Source organism: Lithobates pipiens, unplaced genomic scaffold, assembly GCF_037356315.1.
Source record: "Lithobates pipiens isolate NorthernLeopardFrog02 unplaced genomic scaffold, aLitPip1_a1.2 Scaffold_3, whole genome shotgun sequence".
Classification (NCBI taxonomy): Eukaryota; Metazoa; Chordata; class Amphibia; order Anura; family Ranidae; genus Lithobates; species Lithobates pipiens.
The window spans coordinates 152,102,470-152,125,233 of NW_027507790.1; positions in this window are offsets into that span (position 1 = coordinate 152,102,470).

Consider the following 22,764-nt stretch of genomic DNA (forward strand, 5'->3'; position numbering starts at 1 on the left):
ATACCTATTGTTACCTCTGACTACAATTCTCATTCATTGATACTTTCTATGTCTGAGTTCTTTCAAGTTTTTGTTATTTCTTTGACTGTTTTGTTAAACCCTCTGCTTACTTTGGTTTGACTTTGGCCTGTTTGAACATCTGCTAGTCCTTGCTTGACCCCTTTTGTGTTAAAGCTAGCCTGTCATAGACCTAGAATTCATTGTTCAATGTTTTGGGGACAAGGTAGTGCTGGATCATCTTACAAAGCATACCAGGGGGATTAATGCTTGTTCTAATGCAGTTCTGGGTACAGAGCCTGTGCTAGAATCCATATCTTACAGTTATCAAGTCCTTTCAATACCATTACAAGGGCATCCTATTCTGTCTGCTTGTCTACTTATTTATTTACTATAACAAAAGAAGTAAGATCATATAAGGCAGGACAGGGATGGATACTTGTACAAGCTTATATAATTATTGGTGTCACATGGAAGGGCAAGTGGGTGAGTCAACTTTCCAGCCTCTAGTCCTAACCAAAATAGCAGTTTTTGGTTGACATGAAATTTTTGTAAATGTAAGATAACTATTCCTAGTTCTATAAAAGAGTTACTACACAAAACCCAGCAATACAAATACTATAAAAACACTCAGCATTCCATTAAGGAGTCCATAACAAATCCAAGAGCTGATATTGGAAAGAAAATCCTCATCCAATAATATGTCTGATAGTGTATAGGTTTGGCAGTATATTTTTGCCCTGATTTGATTTTACCTTAAAAATATGTGTGTACTGCTAACATCTCTTACTGTTGGCTAAATATTTTATTTGGACAACTTTGACTATTGCCAATAAATAGAACATCTGTCACATACAAGGATGGTATGTATCTGTAAATCAATCCTGCTCCCTGGTTTTCATTACAATCCTAAGAAAAACAAAATCAGAAATCCCCATGATGAAATTGCATTAGAATGAAATACCATTACTTAGTAAGTCATCTTCTAGTAACACCTATAATTAGGTTCTACTTAATTTTACAGTACTATGCAGCCCATTCTCGTGAACTATTTATTCAAGAAAATGCAAGGAGAAAGCTAATGAACCAATGTGTGGAAAAGAAAATAGGCCGCATGGATAAATCTGCTGCCTTCTGTTGCCAGCCAATTCTCTTGAATATGTACATGCATAATTGTCTAGTCCAAAGAGAATCATGCAGTTTATTATTGCAGGCAGTCAAGATCCAACAAATACGTGATTCCAAGTGCATAGCGTGAATCAGCATGCACCCATTAAGAATTAGGCACATAGAAGAAACATAGAAATGTCAGAAAGGACAAGATAGTTTCTTGGGGCTGAAATATTTTTTTTACATTTTTTTTTAATTAACATTTCTGTTTGAGGATAGACCTCAGACAAAATATCTTTCAAGGAAGCTGAATTTGCAAAACCGGTTCAAGATTGTTGTTTGTGATGTTGATGACAGTTACCCTCATTTGAGTAAACAAATCAATTTTAATTATACATTCAGTTTTTATACTAGTGGGCTCTTTTTTTTCAATAGTTTTTTTATTAAAGAGTAGAGTTTAGCAAGGTTCAATAGGACATTTAACAGTATCCGTTTACACATGACAATAAGATAGTTGCCAATCATAGCTCAAAGGCTCAAAGGCCTTATGATTGAGTATATTTACACAGTACTAATCTACTATAGATTGTAACAAGTCGTTTGATTTTATTAATAATATAAAGGTAACAATAGGGTAGGGACATATATGACTGGGAAAAGTCATACTAAGAAGAAAAATCGGAAGAAGTTAAAAGCAAAAGAAATACAGAACGACAAGAAAAAGTAAATAAAAATTTAAAATTTAACACCATCAGTTTGATATTAAAGTGGAAGTAAACTCCCCTATCATTTTTAGCCAAGGAAGCTGCCATCTTTGCCTCTGTTTAATCTTCAACTGCTATGGTGCTGCACATGTGATTCGTTATGACACCAGCTGCCATCTTTGCCTCTGTTTAATCTTCAACTGCTATGGTGCTGCACATGTGATTCGTTATGACACCAGCCATTGGAGGGTTTGATAGTTTGGCTGAGAGCACAGCCAATGTGCAGTTAGCATTCCCGGGCCCGGCATGCCTTTTTTTTTAACTGTTTAAATCAATGGGTTTACTTCCACTTTAAACATCACTAAGTCTTATACTGGTTGAAATGCCAGTAATTCATAGAGGAGTCTCTGGAAATCTTGCGACCCATAGGAGCCATTTTTCTAAAAATTGGGAGGTTGAATTGGAAATATAAGCAAAGAATTTTTCGTATAGATATTGGGTTCTAACGCTATCACATCTGTTACGTTGGGTGCATTAGCTGTCTTCCAGATTGAGGTAATAGTTAGATGTGCTGCTATGAGGGCATGAGTTGGCTATACATTGGTGTTGTATGGGTATATCATCGATAACAAGGTTAAGTAGGGCTAAAGCGGGTTTGGGAGGGAGGATAATTCTTGCTAGCAGTAAGAATACTGAGTTATAGAAAATCCTCAAAGATTTCCATTCCCACATTAAGTTAAATAAATTTCCCTTGGAACTGCGGTAAACTCCCAATGTGAGGTCTTTCCGGAGTAAAGGCATATCTTGGTTAGTTTGTTCATGTAGAGCACCCCATGCAATCAATGTAGAATCTTAGAGTTAATACTGCTAGTAAAAGTGAGGGCAGATCTCTTTGTGAGACTATTGCTCTTTCTATTTGTACCCATAGTCAAACCAAGACTTCACCTGATCCAGAAGTGCTGCATGATAGTATTTGCATAAACTGGGAAACCCTGCTCCCCTCTTTGTGTTTGAGTAGTATAGGGTATGAAAGCCTAGCTACTTTACCAGCCCAAAAAATTTCTGGAACATTTTTTTAACCATGGTAACAAAGGAGTCGGTAAACATATAGGGATAGTGTGGAAAAAATAGATTATTTTTGGCAACAATGTAATTTTTAAAGCTGCTATTTTCCCTAGTCAAGTGAGTTCATGGGAGGAGATATGTCTAGTGGTCTCTTTTCATGCATCTCCAGAGTTGCCAAATGACTTTCTAAGTGCACCATATGAGGCGTCAGCAGACAGGCAGATCAATCGAACTGCGGTCAAAGAACCACAGGGCAATGTTGTATGTAGACTCAACATGTTCCAGTCATTTCTCAACTGGACTAATTTCTTTGTTGTACAATATATTATGATTAATTTCTTGAAACATATTAAACATACATGAGGTTTTATATTTCATATGCAATTGCAAACGTTTTACATGTATACATCGGATTGAACATAAACAACATTGTTGTATTAATTTAATGCCAAATTAACATTTAGTAATCAAAGTATATTAATATGAATAGTAATAATATAAACATATATTAACATGAACCATTTAAGATATAGAAGTAAAAAAAAGAGAAAAAAAGAAAGATCTGAGTTAAAAGAGTAAAATAAAGATAACAATACACAATTTAGTGTAAACTCATAAATTAAGATTTAAATAAGGGTCCAGACATATCTAATTGACTGTATCTCTAATGCCCCGTACACACGACCGGACTTTCCGGCAGACTAGGTCCGATGGAATCAGTCCGACGAACATTCCGATCGTGTGTGAGCTAACCCGATCGTTTTTTATTAAAAAAATCAGATGGACCTAGAAATAGACCATGCTTCAAATCTGTCCAATGGACTCAATTCCTATCGTCTGTATGCTGGTCCGATGCACCAAATACGACGCAAGCGAAGCTATTGGCTACTGGCTATTGAACTTCCTTTTTTAGTCCCGTCTTACGTCATCACGTTCAAAACGGTGTAATCCAGACTAATTTCTAATCTTGCATCATTGGGTAACACCCACCTCTTTTCTGAATGAAAGACACTCCCTAAAGGGTAAAAATGTATAAGCCAATAAAAAAAATTTTTCTATACAGTGGAGGATCACAGTCTTTACTGTCTCCAACTTTGGTATTGTATCAAGTGATCAAACTGCCTGTTGGCTTAGTGTATATAACATTGTCAGTTTCTTAATATACTGAACAGTATTTTTTTTTTTTTTTAAACTTAAATAACACCAAAAGTAATCCAAAGCATATTTAAAACAACTTTTTCTATATGTTAATGTGAGAATTTGCTTGTTCCAAATATATTTTTTTTTTTACTGACAAGTCTAAAAGAAATCTACAAAGGGAAATGATTAGAAAGAATGGACATTTAGGTAATCATTATCATCTAAATATTTTATTTGGCTAGAGAAAATTAATAACATCTGTTTTGATTTATCAAGGAATAATTGTTAAATCGCCCTAACATTGTCTCACTCATGAAGTTCCTCACTAAATACATCTGATAGTGTACTTTTGGTTTTCTTGCTTATTACCTATAGATCAGCAACACAGAGCACCATTAGTACTCTGTCAGCAGGGAATTAGTATGCAGAGATAAAGAAAAATGTAAACCCCTTCGATAATTTCCTTATGATGTGCCCCACCACTGCTAGAATGGTTCCACTTTGCACATGAAACAGTTTTTCATTGATGTTTTGTACACAGTCCACTAACATTATGGAGCCCATTTTTCATTTTTATGTCCATACAAAATGTACCATGTAACCAGCTTTGCCTATTTATTAGTACTCTCTGCCGATGCTTTGCAGATGACTGAACCCACCATAAGCATATCTTTTCATTTTGTTTTCATTGATTTTCTGTTGCAAAAATTATGAATAAATAAAAGCATTTTCATATTACAGTTGGATTGTGTGAGGCACAATTCTTACAAAAAATCCAAACTGATCACTCAGTCAGATGTAATGTCTAAGTAAACTTTGAACAGTTTAGTTTTAATCAAGGGTCTTTATGAATTCTTACAAATATGTTCAAATAAGGTCATTGCAGTGAGATCTTCAGACTATCTGCCCAATAACCCAGATGTCTGGAACACTTCTGAACTTCAAGAGGCCCCAGTTAATGACCCCTTGATTAGTAATTAGGTCAGCTATGCTAAATAACCCTTATTTGTCCACCACCGGAAGCTAATTACATATAGACATGGGCAAATGCAGTGTTTTGGAGTAATGGTGCTAAACGAATGTGAGATGATTTAAAGGAGTATTGTAAACAATCCCACATGTCCAGAGACCAGGAAAAGTAGGTAATAGTATTGATGGTCTTTCCTGATTGGAAATTGACAGCATGATGTGTATTGGTTTCTGTAAACATGCCCTTGATTGTTTGCATCCTCAATGGGAGAACAAAAGAAAAATAGCACATCTTTTCATTTTTAACATTTATATATTTGCATAAAAAAATATGCAGTGAAATGAAAATAAATATTTTTTTTCATTTTGTATAAATTCTTGTTTATGCAATATAATTATTTTTATACAAGACATAGAGACAGAGTTATCTTGTTTTCGTAAAGAATAATCACAGTATGTGTTGATTGTAAGTTGCTGCTGGTGCATGCCAAACAATTAACAATTATTTAGTTTACTAAATCTGAATAAAAATACCTTAATGATTTTTATACTTCTCAGAATAACCTGTCTTGTGAATTCATGCATAAATCTAATGACTTCCTATTAATAGAGCAATTTTCGCATTTAATGCTAAAAATGTAAACCCTCTTTTGGCATATAATGATCTTTAAATGTGAAGGGAGACCCAAGGTGAAATGTTATTACAAAAATTATATATGCAAAAATATTCATAATATAAGCATTATAAATGCAAACATGTGCACTGATTATGACAGATTGAAGCCAGTGTGCAAACTCATTTCCACATTTGCTCTTTTTTTCATTTGTCTTTGAAACTCTTTGTGGACATTCAAAATAACTACTTTGGATAGAAAGACGAACTACAAGTTTGACTACATGGATGAAGTCCATGTAGTTTTGTGGTTGAACAGGATGGACTTGTGTCTTTTTCAACCTGACAAACTATGAAAAAAATCGTATCGTGCAATGATTTCCTAGACAATTGAATGTACACAAAAGACACAAAAAATTTACTCATGGGGGTTGCTTTAGAGAGTGCAAAATCTGGTGCAATTCTGCATATAAACCAATAAAATGTCATGTTTTTTTTGTAAAAGCTTAATTAAACAAGCTGAAGTTAGTAGCTGATTGGTTACCGTGCACAGATTTTGTACTCTCCAGTTTTAGTAAATTAAACCCAAAAACAAAGAGGGGGGCATGGCCAGCAGCCGAAGGAGATGGCCACTTGAGGAGATAGCTCCGTGCTCTCCAGCTCTAACGGCCCGCACAAAGCGACCAGGAACGCCAGATAACACAAGCTACGGGGGCCTTAGAATCCCACCGACCTCACAGGGATGACTGGTAGGAGAAAACCCCAAGGAGGATCCCGCAAATTGATGGAATTTTTTAGATCTGCCAGCACACTGATCATGCAAGATGGCGCCGCCACTAACAGGCAGCGGCGCGCCAGGCAGAACAACACACTAGGGGACAGGAGAGATATAAGCATACCCCCATCTATCGCTCCAAGCCATAACAGCCACTCATCCTCCTGCAATACCACAACCCAAAGCCCACAAAAGGCAGCTCCTAAGCGCTTCTCTACCCTCACATATGCAGGGGACAGGAAGGAGGACTACATGTCCCAGAACAGCACTACTGAATTTTATGAGCAAATACATGACTTTCCAACTACTGGGCAACCACATAGTGATACCACAATGAAGGAGATGCTGGTGTCCCTGAGGGGATCAATGCATAGGGATCTCATGGAATGTATTTCACAAATGAATTCAGAAATAGCTGAAGTGGGTCAGCGAGCCAGCCATGTAGAGGACAAAATGGCAGAATTCACGACTGCTCATAATGAGCTAGTGGATGCACACAATGACAAGGATGAGGAACTAAAGGCAATGAAAAACAAAATGGCGGACTTAGAGGACAGATCTCGCAGAAACAATATCAAACTACACGGGGTGGCGGAAACAGTATCCCCCTCTGATCTCCGACATTATGTTCAGCAGATAATACAGAACCTACTTCCTAACACACCTACTGGAGAAATCATAGTGGATCGGGCTCATAGGCTACCTAAGACACAACATCTACCAGTAAAAAGCCCACGCTACGTTATAGCCTGCATACACTTTTTCCATGTCAAGGACAACCTGATGCGGTTTGCAAGACAACAATCTCCGCTGCCTAACCCATATTCAAACATCGCCATTTATGCCGACCTTTCCAAACACACCATGCTGGCATGGAAAAAGTTAGTGCCGCTTACTAAGTTTTTGCGCAATAACCATCTTCCATACTCATGGGGTTTCCTGACCAAGCTCCTCGTTACCAAAGATGGCCGCACATATGCTATCAGATCTATAGAGGAAGGTCTTCAACTTACAAAAAAGTGGGGTCTTCTCCCATTAGATGGAGAAGATACACTTACTGCCAACGCCCCTGGGTGTATCTCGCCTGAGTGGAAACCAAAAGATGCGACATGACCTTACTACTCTATCTCACGTGTCAAGACCCTGTAAAAGTTGAAAGTTCAACAAAACAAGGGCTGAAGCTGAATACTAAGAGCTTACACCCCCAGTTGCTTCTATGCGATATTATTCGCACATTGAGGATTACTTCCTCACTTTTTTATGTTACTGTTACTATTTGATTGTTGATGTTATGTACTTTTTCTTTTTTGTTCTACCACCTACGATCATTCACAGTCAATCTGATGACAACTTCCTGGAATCTACTCACCTTTGGCTACCACCACATGCAACTGCCTACGCCACATCTAAGGAAATGATAACATCGCCTACAGGTATTATTAAATACAACTATTCACCCCTGTTTTTAAAATTACCTCTACAAAGCATTCCTCTACTGCTGAATAATGGTCCTTAACTTTGTGTCTCTGAATGCTCACGGCCTCAACAGTCCCTTTAAAAGAAGGGCTATGTAGCAACAGGCGAAAACCTTGAAAAGTGACATTTTATGGATTCAAGAGACCCATTTTGTACACGGAAAACAACCTTTATTTACAAACAAACTGTTTCCTCATGTTTTTACAGCCCCAGGCCCAAAGAAAAAAGGTGGAGTGTTGATCACCATTAGCCACAATGTAGCATTTCGCCTACGTGACATGATCAAAGACAAAGCAGGGAGATTTATAATAATGGTTTGTGAAATGAACAATGTCATGTATACTAGAACTAATATTTATGCTCCGAATAATAGACAACTACCTTTCTTACATACTCTCAAAAAGAAAGTTGATAGTATCAAGAAAGGTTTAGTACTATACTGTGGTGATTTCAATTGTATACCTAACAAACTTCTAGATTGCTCTCCTTCGCAACGCTCAAAATGCAGTGAAATCTAATCTTTTTTACACACGTCTGACTTATTTGATATATGGAGCTGTGTCAATTCAGGGGAAAAAGATTTTACCTATTATTCAGTTCCTCACAAGTCATATTCAAGAATTGACTTATTTGTATCAGACCTGTCTATTCATAAAAATGTAATATCAGCCAACATTCACTCAATCACTTGGTCTGATCATGCTCCAATCTCTCTTAAGGAACAAAATTCTGCGACACCAGTGCACTTGTGGCGCAATAATATAGCTATACTTAATAACTCCAAACATAGACACAGACTGCATGATAAGATCAAGGGTTTTTTCCTACGCAATGATACCCCTGACACATCTATATTTACTCTGTGGTGCGCCCATAAAGCTTACAGCAGAGGTCTACTTATCCAAGCAGCCTCAAGAGAAAAAAAGAGGAAACTTCAGGCACAGACCACACTATTGGATAAACTCAAATCTCTTGAAATGCAGCACAAATCTAGTCCTTTCCCTCAGGTACAATCAGAACTGTTTCAGACCAGACAGGAGGTACGTACACACCTAATCTCAGACCACCAACTCTACCTACAGAGATTCAAAGCCTCTCATTACACTCAGGGAAACAAGGCTGGCAAGTTCCCTTGCCGCTTATATCCGTAAGAAACAACATAAATCTAAGCTCTCTCACATTACAGATCCCATTACGTCAAAAACTGTATGCCATCCCCTAGATATAGCTAATGCATTTTGCAAGTATTATAATCAACTTTATAACTTAAAATCAGATCCCTCAACACCCCAACGTACGGACATAGAGATCAATGACTTTCTTCTGACATAACAGACAGAGAAATCTCCCAAGTCATACACTCCCTACCCCACAATAAATCACTAGGCGCTGATGGCTTTTCAGCCGAGAATTACAAAGTTTTTTTAAACACTCTAGTGCCATACATGAACAAACTCTTTCACAAAGGTACCATCTCCACTTCATTCAAAGAAGAAATAATTAGAGCGGTTATAGTGGCCCTTCCAAAACCAGGGATAAAACCAGATGCCCCTCAAAATGTTCACCCTATATCTCTCCTCAGCACAGATTTAAAAGTATATTCAAAAATTTTAGCTAATTGTCTAGCAGAAGTCACTCCCCACCTGATAAAAGCGGATCAGGTAGGATTTGTAAAAGGTAGTCAAGCCCCAGATGGAACTCAAAGAATGTACAATCTTCTTAAATTTGCAAAGACCCGCAAAGTGCCCACAGTGTGCCTGACACTTGATGCTGAAAAAGCATTAGATCAGGTTCACTAGGGTACTTAAGTGTGACTCTCAACAAGTTTGGCTGCACGGGTCATATCTACTCAGCCATCTCTGCATTATATAATGTTCCAACCGTGCAAGTATGCACCTCCAACGCCATGTCAGACATATTTTATATCAAAAACGTCACCCGTCAGAGATGGCCTCTATCGCCACGGATTTTTTCACTGGTGATGGAGCCCCTGGCGGAAGCAATTAGGCAGGACACCCTCACAACTGGCATCAAAGTATCGGACATAGATCACAAAATTGTGGTACTGACCCTAACCTCACGGGAATCTTCTCTAGACAGGATACAAAATTTACTCTGAAAATTTGAAAACAGATCATACTATAAACTCAATATTTCCAAATCCTTTATTCTTCCTATTCATATTCACACCCCCTAACCTCATAAAATTTATACTAAAATCTAAATTTCCTTTTCAGTGGGCCACGAAAAACTTGAAGTACCTAGGGATTAATCTCGCCTACCCTTCCAGCTCTGTATTTGACCACAACTATCCTGCCCTACTAAATACAATAAGGAATGACCTAGCACACATTTCATCACACAAACGTACTTGGCTTGGGAGGATAGCCGCTTTCAAATTCCTATCCCCAATATCTTGCCTGAATCCTTCTTCATTACGATTGACAAAATCTTAAGCAAATTTATATGGGTGGGTAAAATAGCAAGACTCTCATACACCATACTACTAAAACAAAGACAGCAAGGAGGAACAGGGTTTCCTAACTTGCGCAGATATTGCATTGCAGCGATATTCGACCAAGCTAAATCGTGGTTCGACCAATCTACAGATAAGCTATGGGTGCAAATAGAGCGAACAATAGTCGCACAAAGAGATTTACCATCACTTTTATTAGCTTCATCAACACACAGACCACTATTCTATCCCAAATTTCCCTCAATAGATGCAACTGTAACCACTTGGAGGGCTTTAAACGAACAAACTGACAGTAGCAAATCCCTACAAAAGAAAGACATTACCATAGGTATATATGAATACCTAATTTCCTCATTGAAAATAGTCAAAGAAACTGTCCCAAAAGAAACCACATATAAACAATTTACAACCAAATGCATATCAAAACCATCATACGCAGATAATCAACTATATCACTACCATATCAAAAACCCAAACACCTACTTCACCATACGACCAGACATATGAGAATTTTTAACCACCTCCTTTCATGAACCTAAAGGACTCTCATGGTTTTACAAAAAATTACAAAACACTTCTATCCACACCAAAACTTCAAGTATGATAAATTGGGAAAGAGATTTCAAGGCTACGTTCACTCTATCAGACTGGCTCAAGGCAACCCAATCTAGCTATAACCATTCACATGCACTAACCACTGGGATTTGTTTCTTAACCACTTTCAGACCGAACCAATTTGCTGGTCAAAGACCAGACCACTTTTTGCGATTCGGCACTGCGTCGCTTTAACTGACAATTGCGCGGTCATGCGACGTGGCTCCCAAACAAAATTGACGTCCTTTTTTTCCCACAAATAGCGCTTTCTTTTGGTGGTATTTGATCACCCCTGCGGTTTTTATTTTTTGCACTATAAACAAAAATAGAGCGACAATTTTGAAAAAAACGCATTATTTTTTACTTTTTGTTATAATAAATATCCCCCAAAAATATATATAAAAAAATTTTTTTCCCTCAGTTTAGGCCGATACGTATTCTTCTACATATTTTTGGTAAAAAAAAATCGCAATAAGCGATTATTGATTGGTTTGCGCAAAAGTTATAGCGTTTACAAACTAGGGATAGTTTTATAGCATTTTTATTAATAATTTTTTATTATTTTTTTTTTTACTAGTAATGATGGCGATCAGCGATTTTTATTGTGACTGCGACATTGTGGGGGACCCATCGGACATTTTTGACACATTTTTGGGACCATTGTCATTTATACAGTAATCACTGCTATATAAATGCAGTGATTCCTGTGTAAATGACACTGGCAGTGAAGGGGTTAACCAGTGGGTGGCAGTGTAGGGGTTAAGTGTTCCTAGGGGTGTGTTACTAACTGTGGGGGGGTTGGGCTTTCATTTAGTGAACACTGATCTCTGCTCCAATCACATGGAGCAGAGATCAGCGTCACTAGTTGCTAGGCAGAATGGAGAAATGCTGTTTACTCTGCATTTCCTCCATTCGGCCGCTCCGTGAGACGATCGCGGGGATGCCCGCGGCGATCGAGTCCGCGGGTCCCGCGACCGGACTCACGGGGGTCCCGACCAGCGCGGGAGCGTGCCGCCGGCGGCATGCTCCCGATGGCAGGGCGGCATTGAATATTGGACGTACCTGTACGCCAATATGCCTGCCCGTGCCATTCTGTCGACGTACATCGTCGTGCGCTGTTCGGAAAGTGGTTAAAATACTATACAGAAGCTACCTAACACACAGACTATCACATATTTTTTGTTTAATAAATGTTTATTGGAGATAAACAACAAACATGTACTGTAGAATTCAAAAACATACAACGCCCAATCCCACAAATCAGGGGGCAGGATGATCAATTAGCATCAGAGCATCTTGGAACCAATACAGTAAAACAATAATAACGGAAGTGCCAATGGAACAAACATTCTGGAAGGTATGAACAAAGTGCACAGCGCTGATAAAAGGACTGGGCATCATGTTGTCTATCATAGAAACTGAGAAGTGTAATTAAAGAACAGGAAGAGGCAAGAGAGTGTAAAAGGGGGGGGGGGGGGGGGAAGAAAAGAAAAGAGTCAGGGAGGGGAAAGAAAGGATGGGGGAACGGTGGCCTGCGTGATAACATTCAGCATACTCAGCTCAGTGGGGTTGCGTTAAGATATCTTTGTAGAATGTAGTGGAGGTAAATTCCCTCCAACAAGACCAGGTCAAGAGGGTTTTTTGAGAGGTATTCTTATTGGTATGAGTAATGTCCTCCATGAGGTGAACTGCCGCTATTTTATGCATCCAGGTTTTCAGTGACGGGATCTTGGGTTGACCCCAGTGAGCAGGAATAAGTGCCTTAGCTGTGTTCAGCAGGTGGGGGATGATGGAGAGTTTGTACCGGCCCACCGGATCTGTAGTAGCATGGAAGAGAATGGTCCAGGGTTCATTAGGGAGGAGGATGCCAGAGATACATTGTATAATCTGGATGACGCTAGACCAAAACGGCTGAATAAGGGGGCATGACCACCAGATGTGTGCATGAGTGGCCCTAAACCCACAGTTCCTCCAGCACAACGGGGAGTTTTCAGGGAACATCCGGTGTAATTTCGCAGGGGTTTAGTGCCATCTGGTGAGCAATTTATAATTAACTTCAGCCATTTGTGTAGCAATGGATGAGACATGAGATAGTTGTAGTACCTTCCTTTTTTGTAGGTCTGTGAGGCTTGTACTTAAATCTTCCTCCCATTTAGCCAGATAGGGCGGGAATGAGTTGTGAAGGAGTCTGATGAGGGCCTTATAGAACAATGAAATGCAGCGTAAGGGAGGGTCTTTGTGGTAGAACACTACCTCAATTCCATTCAAAGTCTCGGAACCTCTCAGTGGTTGGGGCAAGGCCCTCAGGAAGCACTGTAACTGAGCATATCGCCACCTGTCAAGGAATGTAGCTGGTTTAGCGCTGAGTATGTCCGACAAAGACTTAATGGTAGAGCTCCGGAGGACCTGGTGCAGCATCAGGGGCCCATCCGAGGACCAAGCACGGAAGCCTGGATCTAGCAGACCTGGTAGAAAGTACTGATGGTGAAGAAGGGGCATTAAAGGGGAGTTGTAAGACCAGGAGCACGGTCTGTGTAGGTTGTTCCATATAGCCAGGGTGGAGGAAGTAAGGGAAGAGGTTTCAGTGCCAAAGTGTCTGTGTATTCGAGGGATCCACGGTGCAACCGTGAGGTCTGCCCCACACAAAAAGTGCTCCATGGCCACCCACAGCTTGGTGTTAGCAGCGTACTTCCAGTCTGCCAACCTGGAGAGTACGACTGTGTAGTAATACATCCTAAAGTTTGGAAGGGCCAGGCCCCCTTCTTTGGCATGATATAAGATGTCCCTAGACACTCTGGGATGACTGTTCCTCCAGACATAGCGGGAGATCATGGTCTGTAACGTTGCAAAAAAACCTATGGGTACCCCCAGGGGAATCATTTGGAATAGGAATAAGACTCTGGGTAATATGTTCATTTTAATTATGTTAACCCTCTCTAGCCAGGAGTTTGAAAGATTCTTCCATTTTCTCAGGTCTTCCCTGAGATTTTTCAGTAGTGGGAGATAGTTATATCGGAAGAGGGAGTGAATATTTAGTGTAAGGTAAATACCTAGGTATTTCATACTGCGCTGAACCCATTTAAAAGGGAAGAGGGGCCGGATTAGATCTGCTTCTCATCTGGGGAGGTTAATATTTAGAATTTCCGATTTAGAAAAATTAATTTTAAAATTGGAGAGTTTTTGGTAGGTAGAGAGGGCCGACATCAGATTAGGCAGGGATATACGGGGCTGTTGAACAAAAAATAAAATATCATCAGCATATGCTGCATATTTATGGGTTGCGGGCCCAATCTGAACAGCGTGGATATCAATATTATGCCTAATGGTGGACAGAAAGGGTTCGAGGGTAAGAGCAAATAGGAGCGGGGATAAAGGACAGCCCTGTCTGGTCCTGTTGTACAGCGAGAATGATTCACTCAGAGAGCTGTTTATGCAGACACAGGCTGTGGGAGTGGAGTAAAGTGAGGTTATACGGTAGAAAATTTTAGGGCCAAGACCTAGGTGATGCAAAGTCGTTTTAAGGTAGTCCCAGTCCACCCTATCAAACGCCTTTTCGACATCCGTAGAAACAAGTAGGGTGGGCTGGGAGCACCGACGAACGTATTGAATCAGGGATATGGTCCGGAGGGAGTTATCCCTGGCTTCCCTACCAGGTATGAAGCCAGTCTGGTCTTTAGAAACCCAACTAGGTATTAAGGGAAGTAGCCGATTAGCCAGGACCTTGGAGTATAACTTGACATCAACATTAAGTAGGGAAATTGGCCTATAACTACTACACACTGTGGGGTCCTTACCTGGTTTAGGTAAAACTGTTATGTGGGCCGCAAGAGATTCCGGGCGCAGACATGAATTGCGAGATATAGAGTTGGCGTAAGCCGTGAGGTGAGGGAGTAAAATGTCGCTAAACGTGCTGTAATAGCAGACAGTATATCCGTTGGGGCCAGGGGCCTTTCCCGTAGGGGATGACTTCAAGGCTGCCCAGAATTCCTCCACCGTAAGGTCCTCTTCTAGGGCCTGAAGTGCGGACGTGGATAACGTGGGCAAATTGGCCTCTCGTAAGTATGCCTGTATGCGATTGCGTTTTTCCCCCAGTGTTAGCGAGGCCGTTTCGCTCTGTACATTATACAAATCCGCATAATAATCTCTAAAAGCCGCAGCTATGTGGGGAGTGGCGTGTACTAAATTGCCATTGGGGAGTTTTATTTTGGGGATGAATGACGTGGTTTGTCTCGCCTTGAGGGATCTCGCCAGTTGTCTGCCGGGTTTATTTCCCCATTCATACAACGACTGAGTGAAGCATCGGAATTTCCTGGCAGTGTCCAGATCGAGGAGGGTTTTTAATTCTTCCCTCTTCAGAGTAAGAGCTTTTAAATGGGCCACGTGTAAGGTAAGTTTATGCTGCTTGTCTAATTCTGCAATTTGTCTGATGACCTGTTCGATTTACCGGCCATGCTCCCTCTTCTTTCTAGCTCCCAGTTCAATGAGTCGTCCCTGCATGGTAGCCTTGTGAGCTTCCCATACAACAGAGGGGGAGGACTCGGGAGAAGTATTTTCGATGAAATACTGTTTCATATGTGAGGCTAACTCAGCCACTTCAACCTCGGCAGAGAGGAGAGAGTTGTTGAGCTTCCAATTATTGGAACGTTGTACTAAGGAGGGCATGGCCATGCACATCGATACAGGCGCATGATCAGATATAGTAGCTGTACCTATATGAGCGGACTGCAGAAGTTGGAGATGATGGTGAACTAAAAAGATATTATCAATGCGCGAGTATGATTGATGCGTTTTAGAAAAGTGGGAGTAATCCCTGTCTTTGGGGTGAAGTATACGCCAGACATCGATCAATTGTAGCTCGATGAGCTTGCGTTTAAGTGCGGACAGTCTTTTAAATGGAATGTGGGATCGGCCCTGGGAGGTGTCCATTATGGGATCAAGAGGTAGATTGATATCACCCGCTAGGATAGTTAAACCAACAATGAAATGGGCTAATTTAGAGAGGATCTGGGAGAGGAAGGCAGGTTGATGCCGGTTAGGGCAATACACGTTAGCCAAAGTGCAGCACGTGTTGCCCAGAAATCCATTCAAAAAAAGATACCGACCATGATCGTCCTCTATCATTTCAACAAGACGGAAGGGAACACTGCAGCTGAAACCTATGGCCACTCCCTTCGACTTATTAGTATCAGACAAGCTGTAGTACCATTGGGGAAATTGGGGGGAGATCAGCTTGGCCGGTGTTGTATGCGCCTCTTGAAGAAAGGCAATTGAGCATGCAGTCTTTTTCAATTCACGGGTAATTTGGTGCCTTTTTGCGGCAACATGGAGGCCCCTCACATTATATGAGGAAATTTTTATGGAAGCCATATCATCAGCAGAGTGTTACCCTTCAGCTTAAATTTCCACGCAAGCCACCTGGGGGAGAGCAAGAGGGGGCAAAAGGAGACAGAGGGAAGAGAGAGAAATTGAAGTAGAAAAGACAATCTGAAACGTCTGAAAATCATTTCTGACATTAAACCAGTGGGAACAATTAGTAAGTCACGCAGTAAACTGCCGTGATCCCTGAGGGGAAGGGGAGAGCAGGCGGCAATTCCGTTCTCAAACCATGAGTCGGGATTCGTAGAGTAAATGCCATCCGCTCCCCTCAACCCCAAAAGGAGGGGGGGTAGGGGGTTTGCCGAGTGAGAGGCACATGGGAGCAACGTGCCCCGTCAGCGTTCAGCAAAGCGTTCCTGTAGAAAAAAACCCCCACAAAAGTAACAATATGCAATGTATTAAGTAACAGCAACTGAAACCTTCGACTACATTTAAGAACCGGTGAACCCAGTGAACCGTGTCTCGGCCTACGGGGATACATACTTGCAGGGAACTCCCTTCGGTCCGGAACATAAAAAAAAAAAAGACACAACAGACCCCTGCTAGGTGGGGCACCCTAAGTCCACCAAGGTAGTGCAAAGTAGTCAAACTGCAAGAAGTTATGGACCCTCTCCCAGCAAATAGGCATGTTAGTTCTAAACAGGGGCCATGAATGTCCAGCAGCGTTGAACAAATGATCCGGATCGGGGAATGCAAGCAGCAAATCAGGAGTTGAAGGAGCAAGTAAAAAGAATAAAAAAAGAAAGGGAAGAACAAAGTGCTCACCAGGTGGCTTCACTCATCCATTCTTTTGAGTAGATCCTGGAAGGGATGTGCGTCTTTTTTTGGACGGGGTTTTCCGCCATTGGGCATCTGAAGTAGAGGAGAACTGGGGGATGTGCGCCTGCCAACCTGGGAGATCAACTTGTGGTAAGTTGAGGTCCTTCAGGAATGTGGGTAGATCTTCTGGGAACCGTTTTTGGTGGCAATTAGGCAGGCCAGGAACCCCCATCTGTAATTGATCCTATCAGCGCGAAGAAGATCCAGCAGGGGTTTAAGGGCTCTGCGACGGTCAAGCGTGTCCTTAGAGAGGTCCGGGAAGATGCTAATGGTGGCCCCATCAAATTCTATAGTAGGTGTACTCTGCATTTTGAGCATTACAGCATTTTTGTCTGAGAAGTAATGTAGGCGGCATATGACGTCCCGCGGTTGATCCGAGGAGAAATTGCGGGGGCGGAGGGCCGGGTGCACACGGTCAAACCGTAGTGGCTCAGTGACCGGGTTTCCCAGGATCGTGTTAAGGATGCCCCGGATCGACGGTTCAAGATCATTGTCACCAGTGGCTTCTGGGAGACCCCGCACTCGCAAATTATTCCTGCGGTTTCTGTTTTCGAGGTCTGCAAGCTTGTAGGATGAGGCCCTCTGGGCAAACGCCAGTTGTGTGACCGTCTCTTGCAACTCTGTAATAGCGGAGGCCTGCGAGTCCTGTCTGAGCTCCGTTTCCTCCACCCTATCCAGAATGTGCGCCATGTCCGCTCTAACTCCGGTGATCTCCTTTTTTATAGATTTCTCTAGGCCATGGAACATCCCCACCAGCTCCTTCTTAAGACCGCTGACTAAGGTTGACATGTCGGAGCCCCCTGGGGACCCGGGGTCTTCCATAAGTTCAGAGCAGTAGAAGGAGGCTGGTGAGCTTTCCCGAATAGAGGCGGCAAGAGAGGGAGGGGAGAAGGTGCGTTTAGGGGTTCTGGCGCGGCTACCCCGTTCGCCCGACGCCGATTTCCCTGCGGCAAATAAGTGCTGTACTGATCCGGAGCCTGATTGGGTTAATACTGGCCCCTTACCAGATCCTTTGTTAGTTGTGGAACGAGATCTAGGTTTCTTTGTTGGCATAATTGTGGCAATGAAGCTGAACGCTGGACGGGGCTCAGGGTCAATCACATTTAATTAAGCATAGCATGTGAGGGTTGTAAGAGCCAATAGTAGTTGATGTGGTAGACTCTGACAGCGCTGCGTATTTGGCAGTGCAAAACAAAAGGGGGAGACCCCCCAGGCCACAGCCGTCCCCCGAGGCAGATGGAGCCTTGGCAGTCACAATGGGTAGCTTCTTGTAAATCCTGATGGTGTGCGGAGGGACCCGGGCCGTCTAGCAGGAGGGAAAGGCCCCAATGTGGCCCCCATGGGGTATGCAAAGGGGCCCTGAAATCCTGCTGTGCGAACACTAGGCTTCAGCCTGCTACCCAGGCCTCTGAGGGTGGGAGATGGCTCCGACAGGGGAAGTAGGGGAAAGGGCCGCAGGGTGGTGGCAGCCTCTCACAGTTCCGACCCCCCGGGAGCTTATGGGCTAGCACAATAATCTCCGGTAGCACTTACCCCGGCGTCGGGCCCTTGGGCCTACTTAAGATGGCGGCCGTTCGTCCGCTTCCGCGGCTCTGCTTCGCTATGGCCCTGGGTGCAGGGAGGCCCCCAATGTCTTCCAGAGTCCAGCGGGGGTCCCTGGGTCGTCAGGGGTTGCGGATCGGCCCCCGTCAGTCTTCCGCGGCGAATAGGCCGCAAGATCGCGGCGGCGTGTAGGCCGCAAGATGGCTGTGGCGAGCCGCGATGCAGGACTGGGCCGCGTGTACAGAGCTCCACTCGGCACAAATATCGCCTCGGTCACCTCCCGCCGCGGCTCCCCGCCACCTCCTGGTACACGTGACGGGCCGATGGAGTCTCGTGCGGCGGTGAATGGCACTCGATTGTGGACGGTGGATCGGAGCTCTGTCTCCACACATCCGCTCGGCTGCACGTCTGGCCACGCCCCCCCAGACTATCACATATATTCCAGGGTACTAATAAATCTTGTTGGAGACTCTGTGATTCCAAAGGATCGATATTTCACCTTCTATGGGAATGTAAGTTTATCAGGAGTTTCTGGAACTCAGTATTTTCTTTACTAACAAAAATCACAGGAATCAACCTCACCCCTAAACCCACTCTGGCCCTTCTCAACCCCAGAGTTATATGGTATACCCACGAAATTTAGAGGTATAATTAACCATGTCCTGATAGCAGCATGCCTATCTATCACTTCAAAGTGGAAAACAGACACAATACCTAGGATAAACAATGTAATTAATAGAGTAAAAACCCAATATCTTTATGAAAAATTATTTGCATATTCATCTAGTTCAATCAATAAATTCTATCCTAATTGGCTATTATGGTCCTCAAGATTTCCAGAAACTCCTCTTTGATATACTGATACTGATATATCTTCTAAATGGTGGTATGTTATGTTCTTTAAACAGTTTATGTTTACTTAATCCCCTTTCTATTCTATTACTTGACCTTTTTTTTCTATTCTTTAGTTTTGTTCTGAAGTACAACCATAAGTACTTATACCTTATATACACAATGATAAGGTATCAACCAACGAAGAGTAACTGCTCTGTCGTCCCATATGCATAGGTGATTGGGGGGGGAGGGGGGCTGGGTCCTCTCTCCCTAGGCACAGTTTGTTCCCAATTGGAGTTCCTGGGAGGGGGAGGACTTCATTCTCCACTCCACGTTTCACTGTTGGTATAAAATATACTAGTCACCTAGGTATAACTGTAAACTATGTCATGCAATTTTTCTCAAGGAAATCTTGAATACATGATATACTGTATGACAATCTTTGTTTATGTGAAAACTTGAATAAAAAAACAATGAAACACAAGAACAAAGTGAAGTAGTAGCATTCAGTACAATTGCTAATGGAGCAGCTCCTGACAAAAACATAAATTGTGCATGTATGTATATTGTGACGGGTAAGCAAAGGAAAATCCAGTCCACCGATCGATTGGTTGCATGGACAACACTACTTGCTCAACTAGGCAAATATTCAACACCTGGTAAAAAGTACAATATATTTTGTTTGGACTAATGGATACTCAAGACACCACATACCTGTATTATTACAGTATATAAATTCAAAGTTGCAATGTGGGACTTTATAAGGGCTGAGGAAAACTGAACTACACAATATTTGCATTATGTTTTATTGTACAATGTCTATTCTAAAAAAGAACAGGCTTTCAAATGCAAACATAAAAAAAAGCAATCATTATACATTAGCGTGGTTGACCATCTTATCCAATTGACTAATTGAATCATTTGTATCTCTAATGCCGCCTACACATGCTCGGAGAATCCGTCGGAATGCGTCTTATCGGACCGTGTCGTCAGATAATCCGACTGTGTGTGGTATGCATCGGACTGATTCCGTCCGAATCTCCGTCGGACCCAATTTTCCAACATGTTGGAAATATTTCCAGACCAACTGGGCCGGTCGGACGTAATCCGATCATGTGTAGAGAATTTTGATCGGACCAAGTGCCACGCATGCTCAGATCAAATTCCTACATCAAAGCTATTGGCTACTAGCCTGAATCTAGTCCCATCGTAACGAAATTACGTCATCACGTTCTGAAAGATCGGATTTTTCGACAACTTAGTCCGACCGTGTGTATGCAACAGTTTCGGACACAATCCATCAGACTAAATCTGACGGACAAAATCCGACGGATTTGGTTGGCAGAATCTCCGACCGTGTGTACAGGGGCTAAGAATTTAGATACATTTGAGATAATTAAAGATCTCAACTAGTATTCCTGCGAGATAAATTAATAATTTAACAATTTAAAATAACACATAGAAGTTACTATACGCCATACAAATTATACAAAATATTTCCAACAAATTCTCAAAACAGTTGGAGATGTGCAGGTATTTTCAGGAAATTTCATCCACATATTCTTGTCTTGTTCAAAGATAGTGATATTCTGGAGGGAGGTTCTGAGAGTAATTATTATAGAAACATCAGTCTTTTTAAATCAAGAGGCAGAGATCTGCCTATTAGGACTAGTAGGGAATAATATCACCCCTATAGGAAGGAGAATACAGGTGGGCCTGTTGCTTTTCTATGCTAAAAAGACAATAGTTTGTTGAGTTGGAAGAAGGTGGAAGCCCCAACGTTAACACATTGGAAAAATGTAGTAAATAGTAATCTACCATTATATAGGGAGACATATTGGAATAGAGGATATGGAGAGAAATACGAGAGAGTATGGGCAAGCTGGATAGAAAATTCCATAACGGCATCATAAAAAGGCATGGAGATAGGTAGGACAAGCCACACCAAAAGGAAAAAAAAAAGGGGTGAGAGGGATATGAATGTATAAATGTATATGTATAATTTTATAGTATTTGAGGAAATGATTATGAATGGATTTTATGGAAGCTCATAAGAGAGCGATGAATGTAAATGGTGAAATGTATAATGGATATGTAACAAAAACTAATAAAGAGATATAAAAAAAAAAAAAAAAGATCTCAACTTATTCTCTTGTAATTAGCATTTAAGGTACTGTATAATAAAAACGAGAACTTCTCCGTGGCTGACTATACATTATACAATTTGCTTGTACAATGTTCCTTTAGATTTACCAGAACCAAATAATATGAGGCCAAACCATATGATATGAGGTCACATATTATTTGACATTGAACAATTTTAGGGCTTTATGTCATTTGATGCAATTATGGGAATAGAAGACCTAGACACAAGCGTTGGGACAAAAGCAATTAGAGGCACCCTGTATGTAGAAATGCAAGTCTCAGCTATTTACAGCACTGCAACCTAGCTCAAATGGTAATAATAACCGAACTCTAACTACCATTGGTTGTTAATTGCAGACTCAGGTTGTAATAATAACCTTCCCTTCTTCCAAGCATTGCTGGTAAGTGGCAGGCTGTAACAATCAATACCCCCCCCCCCCCCCCCCCCCCCGCGTATGGGCTCATTATGTCTCTACCTGCTGGACAGAGATCACTTCACCTGTTCCGGTTTTGAGTGGTGGGTGTTGTAACACAGAGAGTATATCAGAACCCCACTGCCACTATGTATGTTACATAGTAAAAGTTTAAAGCTACCATCTTTTATTGTAGATATTCTCTGTTTTCAGAAAAGATATAATGTTTTGGGAGTTTAAGCAATTTTCAGACCCTAAATGAACATTTTTGTCCATTCAATAAATTTATATTAGTTATTCAGAAAACATTTTGTTTCTAGATGAAAACATGAACAAAGTATAATTAGTCATAATACAGAGAATGAGAAATAGGTCATCAACAGGGAAATATTTGAAATAGGTTGTAAGAAGAGGCGTTGACTCCCAGTCCAAGGCTTCTGGGGACAGAGGCATGGTGGATCTTAAATTAAAGACTAGATCGCCTCATGGGTTAAACCTGAGGTGGGATTTGGATTTGCAGCTGCAATCGATCTCCTCTCTCCCCAGCTTCATCTCTCTTTAAATATATTTATTAAATATAGCTTTTTAACACCCTAGGCAAAACCTCATTTTGCTGCCCCATTGGCCCCTCCCCTGACTCCACCCCCTTTTCCCTACCCACGTATACCCCATCTTTTTATAGACTGCTACCATTTTGGGGGTGGAGTCAGTCACTG